Genomic DNA, 22,641 nt, shown 5'->3' on the forward strand with positions numbered 1-22,641 from the left:
TGAATTTGGTGAGGTGAAATTGATGTGAAAAATCACAAGGGGCTCTACAGGTAAATTGGTCAGAAGAGACACAGGAAGGAGAGAGTAAGAACTCTGATAAGTGAAAAAAGGGAACCGGTTGTAATAGAGTAGGATGAAGTACTCAACAAGTTATTTGATTCTGACTTCACTGGTAGATGGGTTTCCCACACCTCTCACATCCGTGAACCTTTAGGCGGGGATCAGGAGGGTGAATTCCCTCCCAGTGTAAGAGAAGAAAAAATGTGAGACCACCTCATGAGACTGAATTTGTACAAGTCTATGGCACCAGATGATATGCATCCCAGGGTTCTGAATGAACTGACTGATGCAGCAGCTGAGCTGCTTTCTGACATATTTGAAAAGTTGTGACTGTCAGGTGAAATCTATGGTGACTGGATAAAGGGAAACATCATTCCCATTTTTAAAAAAGGGCCGAGGAAGGCAGGGCAATTATAAGCCAGTGAGCCTCAGATCTGTGCCTGGGAAGATCATGAAGCAGATCTTCCTGGAAGCAATGTTAAGGACACAAGAAAGAGAGGGATGTGATCCAGGACAACCAGCATGGCTTCACCAAGGGCAGATTGCACTTGACAAATCCGGTGTCCTTCTACAATGGAGTGATGACATCGGTAGACAAAAGAAAGATAATTGATGTCATCTGCCTTGACTTGTGCAAGGCCTTTCACATGATCCCACACCACATTCTTGTGGATTTGAAGGGTAGACTGTTTGGTGAAACTGGCTGGATGGTCACAGTCACAGATTTGTGGTCAACAACTCCATGTTCAAGTGAGGGCTGGTTACAAGTAGTGTCCCCTAGAGTGTGTAACACAAGAAAGATGTGGAGTTGTTGGAGAGGGTCCGAAGAAGGGCCACATGGATACTTAGAGAGCTAGATAACGTTTCTTATGAAGAAAGATTGAGGGTCTGGACTTGTTTTGCTGGGAGAAGAGAAGGCTCTGGGGTGACACAATTGTGGCTTTGCATTACTTAAAGGTGGCTTATAAACAGAGTGAGACTGGCTTTTTACAGTCTGATAGTGATAGTACGAATAGGAAAGGCTGTAAACTAAAAGAGGGGAGGTTTAGGTTAGATATTAGGAGGATTTTTTTTTTTTTTTTTAAACACAGAGAGTGGTGTGACACTGGCAGAGGCTGCCCAGAAAAGTTGTGGATGCCCCATCCCTGGTGGTCTTCAAGGCCAGGAGCAACCTCATGGATGGTAAAGCTGCCCACAGTGAGGGCAGGAACTCTTCTGATCTAAGCCATCCTATGATTCTGTGTAAAAGAAATGAAGCAATTGAAGAGGATGAGGGTGATAAATCAGGATATTCCCTTGTATCTTCGAAAAATTTCAAAGCAGATGCCTTAACATATCATTCAGTTTTGTCTTGTGACATGTTCAGTATCACACACAATGGAGAAAATGACCATGAGCATGAGTATGAGTTAAGACCATGAGCATTAAGTATGAGTTAATAATGCATTTATCCATTAAATTACTGAGCAAGGATGATAGAAGATAGATAATGATTGAATTATGCTGTGTTTGTTTGCCCCATCCATTCATCCAGCTAATTTGCCCTAGTTTTAATTCAGCAGCTTCAGAGGTACACTCAATAATCCACAGAGGAAAAGAAAAATACTAATTTTCTTAATTCATTAGGTTTTTACCATCTTTATAGAAATTATTATTAGATAAGACGCTATGTTTATTTCATATATCATCAGTTTAATTTTCTAACAACAGATTAGGAATCCCAGGGAAAGCTTATTGTATCTCAACCACAAAGGAAATATTTACAGTCTGTAATTTATATCTAGCCTAATTTTTTATGTTTCTGCTTGTACTATGTAAAAATTTCAAATGCATATACTTAACCAGCCTTTTGGAGGTTTTGAGTATGTCTCACTTTAAATTTTGTTTTTAGATACTTGACTTTGATTATACAAGATTATGAAATAAATAAGATTTTCCCTACAGGCTTATTAATTAAGTAGCAGTATTCTGCAAACAAGAAGTCGATATTTTATTTTCTTGTTAAACTGTCTGTAGACTTCCTATAGTGGCAGAGATTTTGAGTAATAGGAAAGACAAAGTAAGAAGACAGGGTATTTCTTTCCTTTTCAAACCACTATTTTTGTTAATAAGCAGATTGTAAAATGAAAAAACTAACATAGGTAATGGAAAATCCAGTTTTTGATTAAAAAGTGAATTTAATCAAGAACTCTAACTTCTTTATCATTTTCTTTTTCAAAATTTTAACTGAGTGGTATTTAATGATACACAGTGTCATTAAAGGCAAAGCAATAGAGAAAGGCAAACCAAGAAAATTGAATATCATCATTCATATGAGTAAACAGAGTGGAAGAAGAGAAAGAGCAGACTAAGAAAGGATACCAAATAGAGATGGATTCTTTCAAAAAGAGAAAGGAAGCAACCAGTAGGATCTTGTCAGAAGAGTAAAGGAAAGTCTGCTCCAACTTCAAGAAGAGAAAAAGTAAATCTGGATGCCAGCATGTCTTGATGAAAGGAGGCTTCCTTACCTACTTCATTATTAAGAGATTTTACTGTAGATGAGAAGCTTGCTGCTGAACTATTACAGTTCCATGCACTTCATTTTTCAGGGTGGAGAGAAACTGACAGAGTAATTCAGTGATCAAGTTTGTGTTGTATGCGGTCAGTAAGTGTACACTATAGATTCAGTACCTGAGAGTTATGCATAAGAGCTAGCTGAGAGTTATGCAAATAAAGCATTTGCCCCTTCTGGGTGAATCTTAATTCCACTTTACTATTTGTCTATGTATCTCTCTAATATATACTTGTATATTTATATACTCCCTTGATAAATTTTGTACATCCTAGCAGATTCCAGTTGCTTCAGAGTTTTGTTTGTCTGTAAAGATAGACGGGCTTATGCCTTATTGCAGTCAACCTCCCTTCCGTACAACACCACTTCTAAGAAACAGAAAAAAATATTGAAAACACATTTTCCTGCAGGGAGCTGTTTAGAGATCTATGTTCTTCTCTTGCCTTGTAAGGTTACCTGTTTGCTGAGTTTAAGTTACTGAAAAGCTGCTTGAATTCCCACTGTTTTGTTTCACTCACTATTGTTTTAAGGACTTTATGTGCAAAGACAGGGGTTGATTGTTAGCCTAATCAAATACACATTATAGTCATATTGAGATGATACTAATATTTATACTTGAAATTATATGTGGTTCATATACAAAGAAACTCTGCAGCTCTTCTTTTTTTGGTGTTTTTTGTTGACCTGCCAATTGCCCTCACTGTGTTAAGATTGAAACCATCAGTATGGTAGGGACAGTACTTGGCATGTGATCAGTGTGCTGTGTCTTTGTGCTGGGGTCTTTGATACAACATCACACAAATGTACAGTGCTAAGCATGTGAATGATGCAAGAAACCAGGTTAACAATCACAAGGTTATTAGATAATTTCTATTGCAACCAACAAGCAAAGATTTAGGTAAACTAATTCTAGACAAAGTCAAAGCCTAAGATGCCCTGGGGCCTGGACTATTTGTGTGATGCCAAGTCTGCTGCCTGTTACAGCCAAGGTCAGCCCCTTATATCTGCTGGTGTACAAGGTTTCAGATGTTTTAGGTTGCTCAGCTGCCACAACTTTCCAGTTGTTTCTCTATGTGGTTCTGAGTCCACCCTAGATGTCAACAACAGTGGTACCTCTGATGCCTTCTAGGGATACGAGGCCTTGACTTCAATAGAGGGATCTGTCACCATTGTGCCCAGGCTCTGTTTTTCTCCTTGTTCTGGTCATAACTTTTCCTTCTACATGAGGGTATGCTGCCTGCTGGAACTGATTTAAGGCCAAAGTTTCAGAGACTCTTTTCTTTGTATTTTCATATAGAAGGACTGACACTCTGATGGGAGACCATTTTAGAGTAATAAAGACCATACCAGTATAGTATAATAGGCTCTGTGCATCCAGGCATGCTTGCAGGGGGAGATGAAGATAAAAAGAATAACCTGTGAAATAAAATCTCATCCTTCCTTCCTGAAGATGTGAAAGTACTTCTTTTTCCTTTTTCCCACTCCTCCTGTTGTTGTTATTTCTTAAACCTTAACATTGCTTTACTGTGCTGCTTTATTAGCTATTACTTGTTTCCTCTTACAATAGCAGACTTCACTATTGCAGCTATCAAAGTTGCCACTACTTTGAGGTTTAAGCTTCTTAAGGAAAACCCCTATTTAAATGGGTACCTATCTAAAATTAGTCCATGTTTTCAACATCTCAAATAATGGATGAACCTTATTTCCATTTGGATACAGCTAGTTTTTCTCTCTGAGGAAGTGGTGGAACAGCCAAAAGAAAGGTCCCTCAGAAAAGACAGGGTATGTTAATAGAAATGTGCATATAGTGCTGCATTCACTTAGCTCATCTGCTACACTCATGCATGCATTCTGATTCAGAAATAAGGCAGCAGTATTAGAGTGTTGCTATGCTGAGTTTGCCAACCCAATAAATTATGCCTTCTGTAGTAAAGGCTATTTTTTGCCATGCTGCAATGTTTTTTTTTTGTTGTTGTTGTTGTTTTTTTTTTTTTTTTTTTTTTTTTTACGAACATTTCATTTTATTTTTATGTTATTTATTTTAATGTATTAAAATAGACTTCAGTTATTGTAATGTTTAAAGCCCAGACAGAAGAAGCATAACATCTTGGTTTATTCCAGCTGTTTTCCTGAGCCTGCTGCAGGATTACATGCCAACTTTTGACATGGGTTAAAAGTACAATATATATAAATGAAATAAGTCTTCTTATGCAATAAGCTTATCAGGGACCTGAGAAAGGTACTGTCTTGAGGTAACATGGAACTAGTGCAGAGACAGTTGCGTAAGGGAGTAGAGAATAAATATTTGGTGCTATGATTCACCTGAAAAAGATGGCTATACTGAGATATTTCAGTGTAAAAGATCATGTAAGTGATTGAAATGATAATTTATTTTATGTTTTGGTAATACAGCTTGTAGGTAAAAGATTCAGAATTTGTTCAGCAGTACACACTCTTTACCTCAGTTCTGTTTACATTTTTCTGTAGTTTAAGGTGATGGCATGTGGCAGGTGATGAGGAACTAAGCAGTTAGAAAGACTTTTTGAATGGGAACAGACTTTTTTGCTTTTCAGTTATCAGAGTACCTTGGTGTGTTATAAATAGCAAGAATAGATTGTTAGATACATTCAGTAGGAAAGAGCGGAGGCAGGACGGGGAAGTAATAACTTATATGAGATACCAATCATATTTCCATCAGCAGAAAATGACTCATGATTCATAAAAGCCTTCTTTATACTAGAATATATTGTTTAGAATTTTGTTTAAAAATTAAACAGAACATCAAACTTCTCAGCAGCTGCAACTTCCTGGCCTGGTTTCCAAGGGACATTCCATAAATAAAACATATATTTCAAAGTACAGATTCTCTTCAGAAGAACCTATAGGCAGCTTTAGAAGAATATTGTTTTTCAACACAGCCTTATTAATTTGCCAGCTGAACCATGCTTTTGCCGGGAAAGTGATGAGTAGGAAGTGTGTTCTGAGCTGACAAGTCAGAGTGAGGCACCTTGCAAAAACAAATGAGCAAAAGAAAGGAATCCCTGCAAAATCCAAAGCAGAATTTATGCCAAGATTGCTGTTCTGAACAGCAGTGTATGGCAGCACAGTGAGACTTCATTCAATCCACCGTCAGTTAGAAATCCTCCAAATAGAGGAGGGCATTTCACAGTAAACCCTTCTGCATGGCTTTCAAAGTCTTGCATGAGCACACAGGGTATTTGCTCATACTTCTACCACTCTCATTTCTACTTCCTTTTCTGAGATGCCATACAACTCCATATTGCAAAGTGGCCATAGGCAGTCCTTGGGTAGACACAGAAGAGGAAAGTCCTCACAGAAAAGGCTTTCCCGCCCTTTGTTAAATTCTGGTGTCAGGAGAGAGGGTTCACAGTATCTGAAAAGCAGCCTTGGAGCCAGCAGAGACAGAAGGTGAACACACCATGCATTGCTTGTTGGCAGCCTGTTTTAATCAACTGTACCTGTAAATATGTATTCAATTACCTGAATGTATTAATTTCATGTACTTTGCCAGAGCAATGTATGAGACCTGGTGTACCTCCTAACTTTCAGAACAGAGGTATCTGTACTATTTAAAAGGCCAGGTGTGATTCCGTGGCTATATGGCCAAGTGGTACAACACAGTGTGTCTTGTGTCTGTAAGCTTAAACTCATGTCCCTCCTCATGCCCCCTGCTTCTGTCTCTTTCGAGTTGCATGACTGCATCCAGGCTTCAAACCATGGGCAGTGTTCATATGAGCTATCCCCTGAGCCAGGACCAAGCACTGACTGGGGAGAGCGTGCCTTCAAATGCACCACAGCCATGCCAGGGAACATGCTAAGAGCAAGATGGTGCAGATGACTGTGGCCCAGCACTCAGTTTGCGTCCTGGCTTTGTTGTGCTTACTGGAATAGGCAGAGCACACAGCCAGAGAGATCAGGATGAGAACACAGTGCTTGAATGTTTTAGCACACCAGGGACATTTGCCCTGCTGGCCTTGGCAATGTTTTCTCATGCACTGCTTCTGTGCATATGCTCATTCCGTTCCCCTTCTCCCTCCTCCCTGCCTGCTCCCTACCTTTTCATGCATGTCTAACAGAGATGAGCTGAGCACAAAGTCTGTGAGTGTACTTGGTCCTCATCCTGCCCTCTAATGATTGGAAACATTTATTGAATTTAAATCTGTGCAGCCGTGTGAAGGCCAGGCACATCTGGTTTGGGAGTTCCAGTCACAGACTTGGAATGAGGGACCGACACTCTACCATCCTTTAAAAAATAATGTTCCCAGGAATGTACAGGACTGCAAAAGTCTCCCTGCTGCCCTGCCAAGGAGCCTGCAACAGTGTGTGCTCTCCCCTGAACTTCTGAAGAAATCACATAGTTTAATTTTGACTTGGTTTTCTTCCAAGGTAATGCAGAGCTTTAACTCATGTCACCCTGTGTTACACACTAGTGACTTTCTCTTTGATGGGTAGTATATGCTTATGGGGTACAAATAAAAGCTATGGGCAAAAGTAGAAAACTGTCTTAGAGTGGAATTATTATTAAAAGTAATAATATAAAAATAAACTATTTTCTCTTGTGGCAGCAGTGTGGGCAGTAATACCATCACAGAGAAGACAGTGGTAGAAATTGTGATTTTTACTATATGATGACAAAGGTGGAAACTGATTTTCCTCTTAATAGAATTTTCTTGGTTTTACATATGCGAGTTCATAACCAAATAACATTCTTCCAGTGATCTATGAGTTTGTACCCTTCCTCCAACAAGGTAAGCACTCCTAATGCCTGAAATGTTTTCCCAAGTTCTACAAAGGATCTTAAATAACTGAACAGTTTGGAAACTTTCCCAACACTGTATTTGTCTGTCTGTGACTGGAAACCTGGTGGAGTGGTAAAAATTATTGTCAGGATGTCTTAGGCCAGACTTTGAAGACTGACAATGTAGACTGATTTAGGCTAGCAATCCTTTTGGCACAGACATTCAAATCGGGAATGTCATTTTGAAGAACTGTCAGTAAAGGGCTGTGTGTCATTGGAGGTTATTTAGCCTTTTTTATACCTGATAGAGAAATTAGACAAAAAGAAATCACCTTCTAGCAAGAACACTGCTAATGAGTTGGCTTCACAAATCAAAATCAAAATGAGTCTGAGAAGCTAGAAAATACACACAGTTGTAAAACTATGCAAGGAGGAGCCATGCAGCTTCCAAAACTCCAATGTCGGAGAGCTAATTCTACTCACATTGAAATCAATGACAAACTGTCAAATCACTTTGAACCAAGAACTGGTTCAAAAACCACTGTATCAGAAAAATCTTTTTATTTGCCTCTTTAAGCCTTCTTACGTATGTGTTTCTGTGTATACTTTTATTATTTTACTCATTCAAAAGTCTATTGCCTCCATTCTAAGAGGATTATTGCATTCCTCAATTGCAGTTCATTTCCAATAAGACACTATATGTTCCATATTAACTGTTAACACTTACAGATTGTAAACCAGATAATAGATTTATTCTTGTTTTCTATTAGTGTGAAACTAAGACTGTAAGGTTAAGATTTGGTGATGGACACTCTTTGTGTCCACGACTTTGTTCTGTGGTGAAATTAGCTGTCGGTATAACCCAGAAAAGGCAACTCTTTCCTGAAGGCGCTTGTGTTTGAACAGTTGTAGTTCAAACATTCAGTACAACAAAATATAGAATCTATTGGTCACCAAAAGAAAAAGGGGTGGGGGGAGGTGGAATATAATAAGGAAATATCCCCTGACTAAAAATTCACTAGAAAGCAAATGACCTCAAAAAATAAAGGTACACAAGAAGTATTTTTTTTTAAATTGCAGATTGTCATTAATTCTCTCACGATGAGTCATGGCGCCAGAAACAGGACTTAACTGTGGACATGCATGATCATCTACAGTTTTGAGAAGTACTGGAGACTGAAACCTTAGGTGACCAGCTCACAGGTTCCCTGCCTGTGTCATGGGCAGAGTGCAGGACCTGCTATTTCTTGGTGTTGCAGATGGAAGTTTCTCAACACTTTGTTACTGTAATATCAGGTCATCAAGGATATTATTGAGACCACTGCCTTATTCACATACAGAAGTGGTCAAGTGCTTATCTATAGGAAAGCTGGAACAGAAGGTCTACCAGTGACAAATGAAGTCCTTTTTACTTGCTATGTCATTATCTATGGGGGTATTACCAAAGACTCCCTTCAATATGTAAACAAAGAAAACCTTTTGTTATTCTAATCCTGATTAATGGCTTTAAGTGTTTACAGTTAGCTACGTTTGGATTCTCAATGCATAAACAAGCTATATTTTTTATACAAGGCTTTTTATACAGAACCTGACTCATTGTCTCTGTGTAGGGGAAATGCAGCTTATTCTATTATGAAAATTACTTTATTGTTTTGTTTGCTTGTTTTAAGAAGAATAAAATAAAGTCCACAACCAGAAATACATCTGTAGATTCCTTAACAGGAACAGCAACATGGCATGGGGCATAGCTTTTGATCCAGGGTACAAGTGCTGTTTGACTAACTAGCAGGTTCTAGATGTCCTAACAACTTGGACCAATTGGCTGCCTATGTGGGTAATGTAACATGTTTCCTACCTACCTCCTGCATCATTTAAATGTTTGTTGATATGAGGAAAACTTTAAGTCATTTTGAAAACAGATTTTAGTGCAGCTTGACCCACACAGCTATTACTTCAAGTTCTCTACAGCACTCAATATGTAAAGGATAGATTGTCAAATACTGGGAACATGTAACAGAGCTTTTTAAAGAAGTGAGAACTAGATGTTAGCTTAAAATTAATTCAGTACACTTAATTCCATCTCCCCAGGCATAATGAGAGAGATGGAAAAGAAATGGTAACATGAAAAGCAATTAAAATTACTTTGCCAGAAAATTCTGTAGCCAAAGAAAGTGACCTTTTCTTCGGTGGAAATGATTTGGTAGAGAGGTTGAAAGTAGCAAGGTGGATCCGCATAGTCTCACATTTGGATCCCACAACTGTAGCTTGGATCTGTGTCTAAAGTTGGAGCCAGCAAGCATGTACCACACTCAGAAGGCTACAGAAGAAGGACCGACTTGAATGTACAGCAGATATGACTTATGTCCATATCTGCCTGAATAAAAGTATGTGTCTTTCTTACTATTAGTTAATCTAGATAAGAAAAAGTGCAACAATATATCTGAGTAGGAACAGATAATTCTTTTATTCTAATAGAAGAAAGGCATGTCTGTAAAAAAACATTATTATTATTTTCCAGAAAGCAGATATTTTTATTTTGTATATATCTCAGCAGAATATGTCTAATTGGTTTTAGCTTTGTCATATGTTGGCAGTGTAGATTTCTGGCCTGCAGTGTGTTCATGTCTACTTGGTTTTATTTAAAGACCCTTGTAGGCCTAATAAAGTAGGCTGCTAAGGCACTCTCCAAATCAATATATTTGTGGGTTTTTTTGCTTGTTTGTTTTTGTTTTTTGTTTTTTTGTTTTTGTTTTTGTGGAATAAGTAAGCTGGTGCTTCAGGTGGTTAGGATTACTTGACATGTTGCACAGATCAGTTCATGAAATGTCAGCTAAAACGTCCCCAAAGTGATTCACTATCTCTTCACCTTCTGTTAACCCAGGCAAAAAACAAACAAAACCAACCACAGTATTCTGCCAACTACCATCTTTTATTTAGGAAAATTTGCTAAGTAGCTAAATTGTAGATAATTTATCACATATAATATCTTTAGTGTGATTTCCCATCATTTGATTTGTATATAAAGATGGGATTATGTTAAGTACAAGCAGGAATGCTTTTCTCATGGCCCATTAGGATGTAGATAACTTCACCTTTTGAGTACCACAATTTCAATATTCAGGGTTTTTTGACAGCTGGAGGTAATTGTTCGGTGACTAACAGGCTGTTTTCACTATTTGCATTAGGCATTAGCTGATAAGTTTGAGATATGAGATATTTCAGTCCTGGCAGCTGTCATCGGCTTACCTTCTGTATAAAAGTGATTGAAGTGCTTTTAAATATATATGAAAAATAATGAATGTTTAAATATCAAAAAGTTAATATAATTCTGTAGTCTTACATATTCCTTAATACAAAAAAAAAAAAACCAAAAACATGTGTTAAGAGTCTCAAAAAAATCATAGTATTGTAAGTAACATCTATGCAGAGCGGGAACACAGGGATACTACTTCATTCAATCCTTTTCTTTTATGAGTACAAACAAGCAGTATTTTTAAACATCTCTGTCACATTAGCTCTGTGCGTAGCTGTCCTGTTATAGCTGGTTACTGCTATGTGCTGGAATACCACTTATCTTCCATCTCTTCTCTGGCTGTTATCCACTTTTCAGCTACTCCTCTGCATCTTCTGACTTCTTGGACTTTTTCAGGAGACAACTGATAGTGCTTTAGATTGTTTTTGAATGCTGCCTTCTTTTGTTGTTGAATTTCTTATTGGTTTACCACACATTTCTGTTCATAAGGAACATTCAAATTTATTGTGAATAACTGTGAAAATGCATCTCAGTGTTTTGCAGCTCTATGGCAGTAATGATGGAATACAGTTATTTGTTTTGGAAACATAGTTCATAAGACTTTAATTGCTTACCATTTTCTTTTGATGTGACAGAAAAGGTTCAATGCTTGCATTTCAGACTATTTCCAGTATCACCATTCTATAATTATTCAGTAACACTAGGAACAAGAAATATTTTGTACTGTAGGTAATGGTATAGAGAGATTTCAAAGAGAATGACAGAGCAAAATACAAGACATGAACTTGGAAAAAAAACAACACCTTTTTAATAAGAACATGGAATTACTCATTGTGTATATTCCATCAAGACTTTTAGGACCTTCACAACAGGGAATTATTTTTTTTTCAGAGTTTCCACCAGAAACCCTAGGGAGTTAGGAAGAAAAATGTCCTATAAGGTTAAATTATTTTTTTCTTCATATTGATCTTTTCTGTAGAATCAGCTCTGACTCTCACTGTTAAGTGCAAAATAAACTCACTATTCAGCCCATATTCTTATTCTTTGTTTCAATTTTTAATTTTACATGTGTTGTAAAACTCAACAAGACCATTTCTGTTGTGTGACCTAAATGCGAATTTATCATAGGGTATTAAAAATATGATGGTGGTTATTTGGTTAGCCACCAATTTCCTTTCTCATGCTCTCAGTCTCAGATTACTGAACTATCATCTGGCATTCTCCGACACGCTAACTAATTGCCCTGTAGTAGACAAATAAAGAGCACATTTTACAAGTAAAGTGTGGGATGTACTAACAAATGTCAATTCATGTGTTGCCTGGATACAGCTTTTATTTGTGTTTAGGGTTATTTAATTAACTTCTTAATTGTCAGTACAGAGAATTGAAGCATACAGTCCAAAGTCTAGTCAATGGAAAAACTCAATAGACTGCAATCGACTTTGGCTCGGACATCTACTGCTACAGTCATCAATAGTACTGTAGTTGCAACATAAAAATGAAAATTAAAAAGGGCTTAGGTGATGTTAAACGAGCCCGTATGTTGGGGGAGAACATCACTGGGTATACCAGATCAGTGGAAATCCATTTGAAGAGGGTATTGTTCTATGTGTTTAGATAAAAGGAAAAAGAAATGTTGAATAGCCACTCAGGAGAACATTGGTAGGCTGCCTAATGGGCAAAGTACGAAGTACAAAGGGAAAGGGAATGTATGTGGTAGCATGTAGTGATTGATCTCTGCCTGCTTTATTATGGGCCTACTCATCTGTTTAGGGTATGGAAGTTGCAGGAAAATCTCGATGTTTAATATTGGCATCTATTGCTCAACATTCAACTGACAGAGGAAAGTGTAAAGGATGTGTAGGTAACATTGAAAATTGATTCATGGTTCTCTTGTCATGAAGTTGTAGAAACACAGAGTAGCCATATCCTAATGTCTCTAGGAAGATGGGGTTGTATTCTGTTTCTTTGCCTGCGCTCTCTGTTAAGTGAGAACAAATACCTTGCAGATGGTGTATCAGTCAGATGATAACACATGGTATTAACTAGGCAGATTTACTTACTTTAGTTGGGGAAGATGGGTGGAAATTAGATGAAAGGTTCCAAGTTCTTCACTGACAACCTGGAGCTGAGTGTGAATTATGAATTCACACTCATGAATTATGATATGCATAACTGCTAGATGGTAAATTTCTCACCATGTTACTGTAATCATGTGGAAAGGGAAGAGATAGCAATGAGCACTGAAAATGCTCAAGAACATGAAAATTCAAATGGCAATGAATGACTGGTGAAAAATATTAATGTAGAAGATAAGATCATCCACAGGAGATAGGAAGCATAGGGGATATACTGCTGCTGACTTCCATGAGGCAGGCTGCCTAGAGATGTCACTTGAAGATATTGTCCTGCTCCAAATCTGAAGGGGAAAAAAAAAGCAACATAATAATAAAAAAAATAAAAGAGTAGCACCTGGATCAGCCTTAGGACAGACCCTCTCTTCCAAACTCCTCAGATAGCCCTGGGGTACCACCTGATTGCCTCACTGATGTAGCAGAAGACGTGAGGCTGTGGGGTAGGGAGAGGTTGCAAGGGTGCAAATGATTGGGGAGATGCAGCAATGAGGGCTGAGAAGCATCAGGCACAGATTCAGTGCCCTTTCTTCCCTGGGATAAGAGGATAAGGCAAACCAGAGCAAAGTGAGCTTTTCTTGCTCTTCACTGGAGACATGACTGATGGCATGCTGCCTGCCTTCTCAGTGTGTGTTCTCAGCCTTGTGGGAGCAGAAACATTCTCTCTGTTCAGACTACTTTGGATTTGCAGCATGTATCAATAATGCAAAACATTTTGTTGGGAAGTTTTTATAGGGCATAGATAGGTGTGCACAAACCAATCAAACAAAAATACTCAACTCACACCTTTACCCACACCTGTCAGTTTAGCTATTGAAACACCTCTATACATAGGTCAAACAACATCTCTTTTCTGTTTTCACACTTTCTGGTTTGTTGCAAAAGTGGAGGTTTACTCCTCTGCATTGCTTCTGTGATGGACTTGATTCACATACTAACAGAATTAAGTTGTTTCTTGTACTGTAGCTTAATAAGAAAAAAATCTTCAGGATATTTATTTGAGCGTTATTTACCAGACTTTGCTATAGAATACTCAAACCATCTAATACTTTTATTCTTTGAGGTTATGTGCAGCTGAAATATGAAAGAACTGTCTTTCAGACAGATTTCCATAAGTTCAGCACAATTTGCCCTAGATAAACTTTTACAGACTTATGGTAGCTACCTAACAGTCCATCAGTCCTTCAGAAAAGTTGATACAAGTGCTTTAATCTTTTTCTTCTTCTTTTTTCTTCTCTTTCTTCAAATGATTTCTCAGAAGCCAGGAGTTTCTCACTAGAATCTCTTGCTTCATTATTTCCTTGCTGGTTCTTCGTATTTTATTCCAAGGGTCTGGAATGCTGCAGTATTCTTCATTTACTTTTTGAGGAAGAAATGTCTGGCTGTCACATAAAAGATTCAGTATCTTGTTCCAAAAATTCATTGTATTTAATATTTTAACACACCAGTATTTCACCTCAAACAATATAGCTAGTGTTTTTGTAACAGCGATGGTATGAAGACTGAAGGGAAAGTAAGGTGTGTAGGGATATATTGCCTCCATTCTATGGCTTGCTTCTCTTAAAAAGAAATATGTAAAGAAAAGAAAATTGCTTCACAGTGCTGCTTTGTGAAGTTATCCCAGAGTAAGCGGAAGAATATCGTTTTAATAAAATACTCTAGGAGAGAGCCCAATAACTCCTGGAAGCCATTTCCTGTCAAAAGCTTGTTGCCTTACTTTTGCCCTTCTAAGCTTGTTGGGGTAAAGAGTAACTTTTCAGTAGTGTGAGTAGCAACTAGCACACTCTAAACATCAACATCAGAGTGAAGGGAGCAGTACGCAAACCCAGGGGGCAGTGTATCCAAAACACACGTTGGCATGGGAATGGCAAAAGCCCCCTTTCTGTCATCCAGTGATTCAAACGCAGCAGTCAGGCTACTGGCCTGTAGCAGGCATCTTGCTCTAACACGTAAAGTGTGCAGACATAATACTCAGTAACATCTACTGAATACCAAGACAAGACCAGATCAACTAGCATCGCTCACCATCATATAAAACACAAAGTACTTAAATCCAGTGTGGTTTTAGAGCCACTATATCCATAGCTCTTTCCTACAAAAATGCTCACTTCTTCTGTCAAAGACTGAAATTGAAGAAGTGCTAAGATCATCCTCCAGTGCTATGAAGGAAGTTTATAATGTGAAAGTGCTCCACAAAGGTAGCGTTCCAAAACACCTTTCCTCTTTGCACGCAAAATTCCATATTTAGTATTTTAAACAGAATAATGATGTAATTCGAAAAATAAACAAATGAAAAACCCTCTAATATTAAATATATAAATAAGTAAATATAATATTAAATATATAAATATAAATAAATAAACAGGTTGTTGTTTTTTTTTTTTACCCCTTCTCCTTCAGAAAAAAGACCTCTGGTAATGTCAGAAAGAAAATACTGTGCTCATTTCGAGCTGCAAACTAGACAAACTCTTTGCTTTTTATTTTGGTTAGCAGCTTGGACTCCCTTTATCCACAAGTAACCTGAACAAATATTATGCCTTAGATGACTTCAGGGGAACAAATTCCAAAGCAAGCAGAGAAACAATAGACAACAAATTGTTTTATCATGGAAAAAGTGGGTAGTTAATTATTCTTCTAAGAAAGATAGATAGATCGTTATTTGCAGGGTTTTTTTTTGTTTGTTTGTTTTTTGTTTTTTTTTTTTTCCTTCCACTATACAGAAGTACGGTTTATATAGATTTTTAAGTTGGGAAGAAAAGAAAAAGCATACACAGTAGTTTTGAACTAGCTTCAGCCCTACTGTGCAGTGTACATAGTGTAATAATATCCTTAGCAAAACAAGGAATCGTTTATACAACCCCATGCTGCATAGGAACCCTGTAAATACTGGAATTTTACATAATGTAAAAGTGTCACACTTTATAGAGGGTATTACATACTTTTGCAACCAGGAATGAAGTTTTGTGGTTAGTAAAAATATTAATCTATAGACCTGTTGCTGGTGTTGAGCAATACTGAATTTTAGAATGCTTATGTTTCTCCTGCTAAGCAAAACACACAGTCAGGTCAGCACTTCCATGTGTGCTGACCCTTTTCAGTCCCTTGTGGTGATCCCCCAGTACAGCCAAAGCAAGCACCTGCTGATTTCTTGCTTCCTCCAAAAGGGAAAGGAAGGAAGATAAAAGACCCCATTATCTACTCATAAGAGCTCTCAAAATTTGATTAAACTCTGATGGTGGTGGACAGCTTCTCTGGCATCCTCAAGGCACAGATCATGCAGTCTCAGAAAGAAGACAGAGAAGTGTCTCTCCTGGGTTCCTGGGAGAACAGCAGTCACCTACACTAACTGCAGCTTTTACACAGTGATCCAGCCTGGCACAGGACAAGATTAAGAGGTTTTTGTGAATGATGACTGCTTACAAGTCTTTGTGTCACTTACTATGTTTTGAGCACTTCTCTAGGGAGCACCAGTCTTGTTGAGTGCAGCAGTGGGGAAAAGGGCTCTGTGAAGACAAAAAGGTGGTGTGCCAATCAGACCCGGTGACCATGGAAAGGCTGAGCTATACAGGTACAAGAAGCCTCAGGGGTCATTTAGTTAAGCTGGTGTGTTGCTGTATAGGCCAGAATACATTAGCTGGTCCCCAGGATTTCATTAATATTGCTGCCACTCTTCAATACAGTGGCTGGACTCCAGCAGGTGCAAATGGTAGAGCAAATGTATAAATGTCTCACACTGGCAAGAGTAATCAATTTGTAGGAGAAGGAATTTTAAATCCAGTTAAATTAATGAACAGCAAAGAGGCACAGATGTTCAACACCTCTGAAAATTCCAGTATATATTGCTATGGATCTAGATGCCTCATTCTAGCCTTCCTGCCCCTGCTTATGAAATCTCAGTTTCTCACCTGGATATCTCCAGTGTTTTTCCTGAGAAGATCTTTCTGTTTATCTTTTATGATAACTGTTTGCCTGATATTTAACCCAAAACAACTCTGTTACTGCAGTGGAAGAAGAGAACATCACTGTTCCCAGGGGAAAGTTTTCTTCCCACGATTACAAGATGCTTCTGCTCAAAATAAGTCTCTTTTAATTCGACACAGTCTTGCATTGCTTTTTCTTACCTAACATCTCAGCTAATACTCTTCTGTGTTTCCCTTCCTTCCTGCACTGAGCTGAATCCTGTAAATTTTTGTGATTTTGAAATCTTTTTCATTCTGATCCTGAGTGAACTCGCATAGAGTGTGAATATGAAAAAACACTGTACAGCCTCAGTATAACCTGTTCCAAAGTGAACATGGTCTGTTCGGTAGTTCCATTGTGTTTTATATACAAAAGTCCAGAGTTTTAACACAAAACCAAATGAGACCAACCTGATTCAACTGTTTTTTTGTTGAGCTATTTTTTGGGAGGACTTTCATTGCCACTCCTTCAGGAAGAAAATGTTTGGTGAACCCAGCCTGTAGGAAACACGGGGCACTTTCATGCAGTGCATCAGGAACAGAATACAGAAACAATATTGTGGTTTTTCCCCATCCATTAAATGTTTGGAACTCAGAGGGGCAGATCTAGCTGCTTTTCCCATGCTGCTGCCTTAGTAAATATAAGTAAGGAGAAGTTTTGGGCTTTAGATCTGATCCTAAGGTGCGTTGCTATCCCAATAGATATGTCAAGTACTGTCCCGTTCCCACTAAGCCTGAAAGGGGCATCTTCATCTTCTGGTGGTATCTGACCTCGAGATATTGAGTGCCTGCACTCATGTGTGACATCCCATATCTATGAGGAAATTTCTTGTGGCTGATGTGTCATTTGTTTCTACTCTTATTCATAATGCTGATTGTTTTTTCATTTTTTATTTCTGTAATCAACTGCAGAAGGTTCTTTTCCCTTGGTGGATTTCTGTGCCATGGAGCTACTGAGCTTGCTTCCAGACATGGCTGCACAGGGCAGATCAGGGAGGTACCAGAAGGAAAAAGGAGCCCAAGGATCATTTAGAGACAATACATGATGTCCAAGTTTTGCAGGTTTTGGAAGGGAGGTTTCTGAAAATCACAGCAAAATGGATTGTGTTTGCTGAAAATCGAGGACATGGAAAAACTAAAATCAAATCTGGAAGAAGATCTCCGTCTGCTAGAAAACAGCCATTTGCTCATAGAGTTTATCTCCCCTTACCTAGTAACTCTGTGTTTAGAAGTTGCCTTTAATAGCTTTCATCCTTGTAAAATACGCCTTTTTCTTTTTGTTTATTTATTTATTTTTAAAAACTTCTTGGTTGCCTGTGGAGAGGCAGACAGGAACCTTCCCTTTTCTGTACCTTCCACTGTTGGAAGAGGCTCAGGCAGAAGCACCTCAAGGTTCTGTTTAAGCACAGTCCTATTACATGACTCGCAGACTCATTTAAGCTGCTCAGGGCAAGGTTTTTAATGGTTTTTATATTCCATGCAACAGTTCTGGTGACTGGAAAACTGTCCCACCTGTCAAATCAAATGGATTCATAGTTCTTTTTTTGTTGTTGTTGTTTGTTTGTTTGTTTGTTTTTTCATCCAGTAAAGCCAGTAATTAAAACTCTCAGGGCTGTAGGGCTGTTAATCGCAGGATGCTCTCATCCTTACTGCTAGTACCTTAGCTTACCTGGTAGAAAATCAAGTAGGGACAGGAGGACCTTCCTTGGTTTTGTGAGTGACCAAATTTATGATCCTAGAATCTGAATTGAAGTGCTTCTGAACTGATTAATTCATCTGAATGTTTGGTTTTTATTCAGCATTTTATGGCATAACAGCAGAACCAGGCATGGTACTGATGCTATAGGCCTGACTTTTTTTTTCAGCCCTGGAACAAGAATCTGGGTATGCATTCAACATTAGACTAAAAGACACATTTCAGTAGATATAAGGTCTATTATAGTCTTTATTTGCTGTGGCACTTTGAGAATGGCTTATTTTTTCCTTCTCATTTTTTCAGCTTCAGAATAAGAACAATATTCTCTCAGTGTAAAGTGCTTTGATAGAATCCAAATGGAATTTCTGAAAGCACACTGTAGGTTTATTATGTTACTGGACTTTGAATTTTACTCTTGGGAGAGTGCATTAATTATGTAAAGCAGACCAAAATTTAACAATGCTAATGGAGCCAGAACTATTAAAACAACCAAACCCTGAGAGGTATCTTGGGACTCTGGGTTGTTGCTTCTTTACGTTTGATCTGGCTTTGAAATGTCACAGTAATTTTGTAGTGCTCTTCAGGTGCTGGGTTGAACATCATTAGCTCTTGATAATTTCAAGAGTGGGTCACTGGAGATGTATATTATTACTGCTTGAAGGAGAGTGAGATGACAAGCCTGTATTTCCATTGGATTGAGTATGCCTGTACTTGGTTCTGTCTTTGGCCTTGTAGGTTATGTGGAAAACCTATCCTCAAATACACGACCGAAGACCATGTGGGTTTTTCTAGGATTTCCACCTTTCTAAAAGATGCTGGTAGAGAGGATTGCTAAAGATACTAGTTTTCTGGCTGTTGTTTAGCATTTGTACTGATAGCTCAAGGATACACATGTAGACCTGGGCAAGTCTCTTCAGCGCTGCCCAGGGAATGTTCAGAAGAAAGATTATAAGAAATTGTCAGCACTCCAAGCCCTGAGAAGGGCACTTGACATGCTTATTAGACTTCATCCTACAGCATGAACAAGCTTGAATGTCATGAGTTTTCCATTGGCACAGAATGAGGAGAAAATTTGCAGCAGCTCCTGGAGTCACAGGAGGTACAGCAGCTGGGCTACTAGAAAGCTGAAATCCCAGTTGAAAGATATACTAAATATAAATAAACATCACTAAAAAGATGGATAAATCTGTGGCAGAATAATTTTCAAATGTTAAAATCAATCCAGTGAATTTTTATTTGAAACCTAAAAAGTTTTTTGTAGAACTAACACCATAAAAGTCCTGTGGCTGCAGTAGCTTAGGAATGGGTTGTGGGAAATATTCACTTTTGAGTTAGTATTCAGTCTTTTAATAGTAAACAGAGGAAAGAAGAAAGCACTGAGTATCGAGGTTGGCTCATTTTATTGATTTTTAGATACTTGTTTAAGGATGAAATGAAGTGCACCTTAAATGCACCTTTCATTAAACGTTTGTACAGAACTGCCACACCACAGATTGTAATTGGTATGGGTTTTGTATGGTGTATTCCATGGTTTAGTCTTTCATTAGGAACCTTCTGCCTCTCTTTCTCTCTCAGCTTAGGAGCTGTTTTCTGAATATTGTCTATAAAATAAAACACTGCATGTGAAAATACTGGGGAAGAAAAACAAAATAAAACCTATTGGAACAGCTCTTTAACACCAAATGGTATTTATCTTCCCAAAATATATTGCATCAACGAATATTCAAAAAAGGAAGTGTTTTTTGCTCAGTTTAAATGAGTAGTTTTCAACAGGGATTCTTCTACTAATTCTTTCCTATTAGCAAGGAACCAGGCCATAGGGTTCGAAAGGTGTATAACAAGACATGTTAGACTGCTGTTTGCATCCAGTATCTATGTTATAGGTAAACACAAGTTGGATATAATTGTAATTTGTTTTTTGTTAATTTCCTAATTTAGAATGATCTTGAAAATGCTGTCTGCTAGTATAAGAGAGAACCACTAAAAACCATGCTAATTTGTTGAAGTGACAGATATTTTTATGTGGAATGGCCTGCACACATGCCAAATTATATTCTTTATCAATGCTAATTTGTAGTACTTCCACACAGAAAACCATACATTTTTCCTTCGCATGCTTCAGATACCAAAAACAATATGATACAGAAAAAAAAATTACCTTATTTTTTTAATTGTTCTGTTTGTTTTTCTTTGAATGGTACTTCCTTTATGTGAATGTTTTTAGAATTACAACAGGATATGCTCCAGGGCAATCGCAACTCCATTGTGTTTCCTAACTCTTAAGTGTTTGACTTTGCACTCTCAATGTTATTTAATGTCAGTTCTGCATGTAATACACATCCTGCTGAAAGTCTGAGTGCTTGTTGAGTAGCTGCCACACACAGGTTCCAGTCCAGCAAGTGAATGAGGTGCTTTTTTTCAATGCTTCAAACTCCTTTATTTGTTCCCAATGTGATGTGGCTGGCTTATAAGCTGACAGTCTTTGTCTCCCCATGGCACTCTTGCCAGGTGAGGTCAGAAGCAAGCAGTAGCTTGTATTTTGTCCAAAGGAGAGAGGTGATTTTTTGTTTTTAAATAATGAAATAGTTTGGCTTTTGTTACTTGTGGAGCCAGGTTAAAAACCCAAATGGTGCTGTATTTTGTTCTAGTAAGCAGCTGACTCAAACTGAGGGGTTTCTGTCATTACTCCTGTACCAGCTTTAGCTGGAAGGAAGATATTTCTACATGCAACATCTGATACCAGGCTGAACAGGGCCCCAAGCAACCTAATCAAGCTGTGAATGCCCCTTTTCATTGCCGGAGAGTTGGACTAGATGACTTTTAAGGGTCCCTTCCAACCCAATCTGATTATGTGATTCTCTGACTCATCAGTTATTTGAGGAAGTTTGGTGTGATACATGGAGTCAGTCCTAGCCAAAGGGAAGGCCTCCATGAGACAGCCCTGTTGTGATGGAGTTTGTAGGGGGACTGCATCATCTCCTTTCTAGGAGGAGAAAAATGCCCCAGCAAATTGCAGTGTTATATGAAGGGTGCAGAAGGGAGAAGACCTGACACTTCAGAGTTCAGTTTGGGTTTGGAAGGACAGACATGCCAGGGCTCTGTGATACATCTCTGAGGCTAAAGAGCGACAAGTTGAGGAGATGATTATTACTTTCCACAAGCTACTGGCTGTGCCCGTTTGATGCAACCAGAAGGCTTTTGGCCAGGTATCATTTACCCCTGGTAAATCTATACTGACTGTTCAGTCTCTTTCATCTGTCCAGAAGTGAATTCTTCTTAAAAGGCTTACTCCAAGGTTTTTCTAGGGATTGAAGTGAAGCTGGCCAGGCTGTAATTCCTCCAGTTGTTCTTTTGGACATCTTTTGAAGATGGACATGAAGTCTGCTTTCCACTAGGCATCAGGACTTCCCCTGATCTCCATGACTTTTCAAAGATAATAGAGAGTGGCCTCACTATAACACTGGCCAGCTCCCTCAGCATCCTTAGATGTAGCCCATCTAGTCTCATGGGCCAGTATGATCAGAGTTCTCACAGTCGCTGACTCAGTTTGCTCCCACTTCTCATATTTTCTTTCTACCACATACTGCACTTTTAGAGACCAGGAAGACCTTGTTGGTACAGACTGGATCAAAGAAGGCTGTGAGTACACCTTATCTGCCCACTGTCAGTGAGTCGCCTACTCCTTTCAATAGTAATCCACATCTCCTGTATTCAGCCTCTGATTTTGGCAAATACATTCCCCACGGTTTTCACAAAGAAAGCCTAGGCTTTCTGACCTAGACTGTCCCTACAAATGCAGCTGTTGATGTCTCAAGATCTTTATATTCAGAATATTGTTCAGTATTTTATTTTGGAACCTCAACAATTCTTTTAACTTCTCTTCATGTGTGCTATCACACAGTAATGTTCTGAATTGATTTAAATTGATTTCGGAGCCTTGAATGTAAAAGTGATGGAAGTGTTTATAATGAAAACATGTTCCTACAGTGCACCTATTCCAGAGCCACAGTCCAAATTATTCCCATGCAAAAACTGCTTGATGCTTTCCGGAAAGAATTTGTTTATAACTATTTGTTTCAGGGTGTGCATTCAAACAATAAATATATACACATATATATATATATTTTAAAATATGTATTTTTATAATTGTTTTTAAGATAAGGTGTAGAGTTCACCTTTATGCACTCCCTGTGACACATATTTTGTCCTGTCTCCCCATACAGTCATACAA

This window comes from Excalfactoria chinensis, chromosome 1, assembly GCF_039878825.1.
Source record: "Excalfactoria chinensis isolate bCotChi1 chromosome 1, bCotChi1.hap2, whole genome shotgun sequence".
Taxonomy (NCBI): Eukaryota; Metazoa; Chordata; class Aves; order Galliformes; family Phasianidae; genus Excalfactoria; species Excalfactoria chinensis.